This window comes from Lytechinus pictus, chromosome 17, assembly GCF_037042905.1.
Source record: "Lytechinus pictus isolate F3 Inbred chromosome 17, Lp3.0, whole genome shotgun sequence".
NCBI lineage: Eukaryota > Metazoa > Echinodermata > Echinoidea > Temnopleuroida > Toxopneustidae > Lytechinus > Lytechinus pictus.
In genome coordinates, this window is record NC_087261.1 from 290,463 (window position 1) to 297,500 (window position 7,038).

The 7,038-nt window shown below is 38.7% G+C and overlaps 1 protein-coding gene across 1 annotated transcript in view; it reads left to right on the forward strand.

Annotated features, from left to right (window-relative positions):
• The first annotated feature begins 2,831 nt into the window (after positions 1-2,831).
• Positions 2,832-7,038, forward strand: part of LOC135157216 (uncharacterized) — an 18,854-nt gene continuing 14,647 nt past the window's right edge. The window contains exons 1-2 of the mRNA XM_064112146.1: positions 2,832-3,000; positions 5,309-5,540. The gene's annotated coding sequence lies outside the window, so the exon portion shown is untranslated. The remainder of the gene's footprint in view (positions 3,001-5,308; positions 5,541-7,038) is intronic.

Sequence of the window (7,038 nt, forward strand, 5' to 3'; positions counted from 1 at the left end):
GTTTGTGAATCTCAGTGGTTCCAGCAGCAAATGTTGGAGGCAGAAAAATGGTCCCCCTAAAAGAAGTGTCCTTGCCCAAATACACAACCGACCAACTAATCCACCCAAACACCAAGAGCTACATATGCTTATGAACTGTGCATTGTCTCACAGAAGCAGTCATTTGAAGAGGTGGAAAAACATTCAGTGATGCTCTGGCATATCTGGCTCTTAACTATCCAGAGAAAACCAAACTTAGCTTCTTCCACCTTCAACAAAAGAGATGCCGACCGTAAACTGATGGTGTTGAAACTTGAAAGTGAATGAATCACAGCAGCAAGCTTGCCTACCTTGACGTCACTCTTGTAAAAAAGAACACGTTGCCAAGACAAAGACAAAAGCTGGAGAAAGGAACAACATCAAAAAGATGCTTGCTAACATGATATGGGGAGCAGATGCCAAACCTCCGTTCAACAGCTCTGCTGTATTCTACAAGTTTAACCCAGTCCTGAATGCTGCTTGCAGATCAATTTCCGACTGTCTGCTACCAAAAAGAGTAAATGATTTTTACCTATTGTGTGGCACAGTCCCCCACACATAGAGGTATCAGCACGGGTGGAAAAACAAGCAAAAAAGATGTCCTTCTTCTTCCACTCTTTAACTATGAACCTGCCAAAAAGAGACTCGAATCCTTCGTTTCACTTGACTGAATCCCTTGATGGCTATGCACACAGTCAAAGGATCCCCCATAGTCAAACCAACTCTAGTCTGTGACGCAAAAGCTTTCCCTGTGACCTAGCGAATCACGCCCCCAGGTTCAAGTGACGAATGGCCATCCTGGCTATGTCTCAATCGCCTATGGTCTGGAACAGGAAGGTGCAAAGGCCTTAATATGCAGTTCGGGGCTACACTGAGCAGGGATGCAGACACTATCTACAACTATTTACCCCCCCCCCCCTCCAACCAGAGCCGTGCGCTGCCAAAGATCTGGAGTCGTTCAACCCAAAAGCCAGATCTTGCTTGAACCCTCTACTACACAGGACTTGGGAAGTGACCCGAGAAGATGGGCACAGAGCAAATATTGCCTTTAAAATCATGCAGTATACTATGAACAAATGGGAGCCTAGGTGTGCAGGAGTTTTTCTCTCCAAAAGGTGGCCTTTTAAGGGGGTGTGTAGATATGGGGTAAGATTGTTAGCATCGAATATCTTTGCTCTTTCACTGGCAAATTGTAATTTTCACCTTAAAACACTAACAATCAGAATATAGGCACCGTTTTCAGCAAAGTTTTAGCCTAACCGACAACCCCATCAGGAACCAATTAAGTCCCTGTCCCTTCCAACAACCCATGATTCTGTTAAGCGGAGAAAACTGTGTCTAGATTTGAGTCTCTTGGCAGGTTCATGGTTGACGAGTGGAATACTATCCTCTTGATTGTTTTTTTTCTTTCTTCTTTGCTGATGACTTCGCTTCTGACGTACAGTGTGGCAATAATACAGAGAAGGTAAAGATTACTCACTTCTCTTAGTGGCATACAGCCAGTGATGGCTCTGCAAGCTCCATTTAAGACTTGTCACCAAGGGCTGAGTGCTCAGCAATGGAGAAGCATAGAACAAGAGCTGTGGTACAGATAGATTTGGCATCTGTCAATTCCCCATCTGTTTCCCAGCTTCTTCAGAATGATATTCCTTGCTCAAAATTTTGCATTTGTTTTGGAAGCATGTTCTTTCTATGAAAAAGAACGGTCTAGAATGACGCCAAGGTAGGTTGGCTTGTTACCATCTGACCCTCAGTTTTTTATTTGCTCTCTGTTCTTGAGGTAGAATACACTACGTTGGGATCTTTCTGGATCAGCACAGAGATGATTTATAGTAAGGAGTAAGGAGTTAGACTTGCCAGATCATCACTTAGTCCGTTTTGGCGCACTGAGGAGTGATTATTACTTTAGAGATTATTGCACAATTCTATGTTTTTCCACTCCATTTAAGCAGTGATACAGAATTATGCCTTTAGATGTTCCAGCCTTATTATTTGAACAAATCATCATTACAAATACAGAGTAGTATGTTTTACCAATACTGTAGGGGTATCATCCCAATAACATCAGTTTTAGATATTTTCTCAGACATATACGGATGTCTTTAAAGATGTACATTGATCTAAATCTCCATGGAACAAACAGTAGCGTTAGTGTAAGCCCTGCAATAGTGACATGTGTACCTGTTTTCCGAAGCTTTACCTGTGTCAATGTCCTTTACATATGTATGCATGTTGAGAGAAATTCTTGTCTTTTCTTTCAGACATCTTTTCTTAAACTGAGTATTTAAGGCATCAGTTTTTAACAGCCGGAGTCACTGACACTATCGCTGTAGCCGAAAATACCTGAAGGACAACATCAAAGACTACTTAAGCTGATATGCCTCCTCTCCATATTCAGGGACTTTTATTGTATGCCCCTCCCTCTATTCAGCAGAAGAGTGCAAACCTCATGACATATTACATGATGACACTTAGACATAGAAAACATCTCCCAATTTAGTAAGCCTTTCTATCCTTTATGGTTTTCTTGTCCTTTTCTTGGCCTAATCAGGAATGATAGATAGCTCAGTCGGTAGAGAGGGGGTTTCGGATTCCGCTGACCTGGATTTGATTCCCACTTGGTGCATTAGTGCTCTTATGTAAGGCGCATCCTCATTACCATGTTACCAGGTTTTGGAGAGGACATTAAGCTGTCGGTCCTCTGGTTGTTTGCTTACAAGTATTCATGCTTTCTTAGCAATTGGGTAACCAACAATCATATTAAGGCTTAAGATCCCAAGTTTCCATGTTTTCATCCCTCTGATTTCTTGACAGTTATCAGATTGAAAGTGACATCATAAGTTCCCTGTGATTCAACTTCTGACCCTTATTAATGGTATTAACGATTCAACAGGAACTTGTCGAACTCACAGCTTTGGCATCTTTGGGCTACAGCCTCCACACAGACACAACCTTGGAAGTTGGACATGCATGGAGGATTAGGTATTATTTGACAAGACAGATCCATTTTTTAACCATTCCATATTCACTCAAGGAAAGTGATCTGAATATGCAGTAAAAAGCCTCTGCCAATGACTTAATTGAGTATAGGAAGTCCATGAAATTGAAAAAAGAAAATTATCTGTACAAGCCTTAGGTGAAGACCCACTTTATGATCAAAGTTTTAATAAGGGACTGTACCTGAAGAGTAGTGTTGTCCATTCTATTTTATTAAAAAATGTTGCGTACTCAGCTATGAATCATCCAAACCATATTATCCTGTTTTTATCTGCAACATTTAAATTTCTCTTTTTTGTATGATATAGTTTAAATACCATGCTCATCGTACTGTTTAGAATTGGTAGGCAATATACAAACAAGGATAAATTATTTTTTTAGAAATAAGAGAAATGAAGTGGTTACCATTGCCTGTATGCATGTATGTATAATATTGAACAAATGTACACTTAAAAGTGGATTATTTCCTCAAGATTTGTTAAGGGGAAAATATATCGTTGCTTAGGTAAATAGTGTTGCTAGGCAATGAAATTTTGTCAGTAGATAATGGTACAACTCCGGAATGCTGTTTGCCTATCGATAACAAATTACCATATGTTAATTTTCTCAATATTTTTACTCTAAGGCACAACTTCCTCACTCACATTTGGCCGAGATGAAGAGTGTTAACATAGCCGTTGCTAGGGAATATTGTTTCTAGGCAACACATTTGTCTCCATGGAAGCTATGAAATAGTCAGCTTGTTGAATGATTATTGAAAACGAAATTGTAGGCATCTATATGATAATTGTGTCAGTATTATTGCTCATAATAGTCTAGTTTCCACAGATTTGTCCAGGGAAAAAAAGTGTTAACATAGTCGTTGCTATGGAAAATAGTTGTTGCTAGGCAACAAATTGGTATCCATGGGTAATATGAAATGGTCATTTGTTGTTGTTCTATTGAAGACAAGATACTGCATGTTAATTGATCAGGTATTATGAACTCAAATCAACTTTTTCACCACAAAATAGTATAAAGTATGTGACTTGTACGTGCGTGTATCAATGTAGTCAAAATGAACAATACCCGGTAATATGGCAATTTGTACGATGTGAAGGGCTATGTCAGGTATAGCTTAGCAAACTTATTTGAGGTTCGCAATAGTTAAAATGGGGTTTTCAGTTCTTTTTATTATTTTTCAATAATATTTTATATTATTTCATTGGTGTAACTTATTTAGTTTAATTTAACCTAGTTAAAAAGTTAAAAGTTAGGTTTGAAATGGAAAAATAAGTGGTTTACTTAAGGAGCTAAATGGTTGCTAAGGAAAATTATGTTGCTAGGCAACAATTTCTGAGAAAATGTTCATAAAATTCATGCTAAGTTGTTTTTCAGTAATTCTTCTTACCGTATATAGTGGATCTATCCTTTGAAAGTAAGAAAAAATACCTGATAATTTAAATTAATGAGTAAAAAATCAGAATTCACGATAAATATTCAATAAGTATTTAAAATGGGCGTGGCTTATTCAAGGCTGGTTTCCATGGTGATGCTACACATTACGGCATTTTAAATGCCCATTTCCGAAAAATTCAGAAAATTTCCTATAATTTGATGTATGAATTTGCTTTGATCCAGCCGGGGGGATTAAAGACAAGAAATAAGCCACTTTTTGGCTTCTGGCCGCTCACCTAATTGTACATAATACTGTTTTGGGCCAGTGACGGCTATTTTAGATATCAAAATACAACAATGTCCCCATATATAACATAATAAATGATATATCTCGTTAGTAATGGTGATTTTGCATACATGTATATTACTTCGTTCATACATCGCGATGTTTTGCGGTTTGGTGCTCATTTTTGTGAAAATTAGTTTTCCCTATTCATATTGTACATAATAGAGTATACAATGGCCTATGGCGGCCATTTTGAATATCAGGAAAATAAATATTTTGTCAAAAATTATTTTTTTCAGATAGTATTTCACTCCTGCCACACAATTTCATAGCCAATGTGCGGACAATTTTAGGGGTTTTCATTGGTAATTTGCATATTTTGGAGGCCATATTTGATTTTGCCAATTTGCGAAAAATGCTCAAGGTTACACGAGTGGCATCATCCAGATTCGTAATCAGCACCCTCGAATTGACAAGAAACCATCAAAAAATATTGTATATATATAAAAAAAACAAGGTTTGGTCAAGTTTCTATGGGGCCTATCCTGGACTAATGGTAAAAAAAAGTATGTCGGGACTATGTTGACCCAGATATTGCAGACTAACACGATTAATGTTTGTTGTTATTAGGACACTAGACCAAAGAAGGTTCACAAAGTCGAACGTTTGGACACAAATGATAAGATTGGCATTAGCTCGAGCGCACTTGACAGATTGTGGAATGAGATCTCCAGCCGATGGCATGACGTAACCACTGACGACTTCATACTTACGGAAGAGGATGGAACAGAACTTGTAGATGATCTCTACTATCAGCAGTTGGCGTCAAAGACTCCACTTCAACTCCGATTGAAAACCAAAGGTAGACCTTCCTGTCAGTTACATGCATGTATATATCCTTTTGCGCTATTTGTCTTTATTTTTTCTTTCTATTTTTCCTTTTTTTCTGCTGCATAGCTTGTAAACATATATAGGTTCCCATAAAAAAATATATAAATTCGATTGAAACACAATGAAAAAGAAATAAATCATATGAAGAAAAATAAATACATTATACAGAGATCTGCATGATAGTCATGGGTCATGGATGATGAATACGAAGGAACAAAGTTGTATATTAATCTTTCTTAGCAAAGGGAAAATAACATGAAAGTGAGTGGGGAAGCGGAACAGTGGGAGGTTGGAGCAGTACGATTATACACTGCAAAAACTCCGGTGTTGATTTAACACCAGCCTAGAATCTATATATGTCCACACCAGAGAAGTATTGAAACAACACCAGTTTGGAATCAAACCGATGCTGTTTTAATACTAATTGGTGTTGTATAAACACCTTTCTGGTGTTAGACCAAAACAAACTGGTGTTTTTTAACACTTCTCTGGTATGGACATATATAGATTCCGGGCTGGTGTTAAATCAACACCGGAGTTTTTGCAGTGTAATAATCAAGAAGGTTTCTTGTGAGTAAGCAAAAAGTTTGTTTGTTTTTTACTTGAGGCTTAAACAAGAGTAAGAGGGGGAAATATATATTTGGCTATTTCTAGAACTTACTACTACAACTGCTACTACTACTACCACCACCACCACTACTACTACTATACTACTACTACTACTACTCCAACTACTACCGCGTGACTATACTACTACTACTATTACTCCCGCGTGACTACTACTACTACTATTAATACTACCATTATTACTACTACCTAAGTCAGGGGCGGCGATCCCTGGGGACCGGGGGCACAGTGCCCCCCCCCCCACCCACACACACACACACACACACGTTTTGAAGCACTGAAAAAGTGCCCTTTTATACGCAAGAAAAATGCCCCCTCACGAACGTTCACTGTGCCCTTTTTTGTCGGAAGAGGACCCGTTTTAGGTGTTACCAAGTGCCTTTTCTCGTATAAGTGCCAATTTTTTTCCCAAGAAATGCCCCCTCACGAACATTTTCTGTGCCCTTTTCCCCTACGAAGGACTCGTTTTATGTGTTAGCAAGTGCTACATCTCGTATCAGTGCCAAATTTTACCCAAAAAAATCCCCCCTCACGAACGTGTTCTGTGCCCCCTTCACCTGAGAATTATGACCCGTTTCATGTCTTTAGCAAGTGCCTTTTTGTCATCTTATAGGTGCCATTTCTCGTATCATTGCCCTTTTTACTCAAGAAAAGTGCCCCTCACGAACGTGTTCTGTGCCCCTTTCACCTGAGAAGGACATGTTTTATGTGTTAACGAGTGCCCCTTTGCCTTTCTCATAGGTGTCTGTCTGTTCTTCATATCAGATAAGTTGTCTTGAAAAAAAAACTCTTTTTGTACGCGATGGGCGTCTGGTTTATTCATTTAGCGCCGTTCTGCTTCG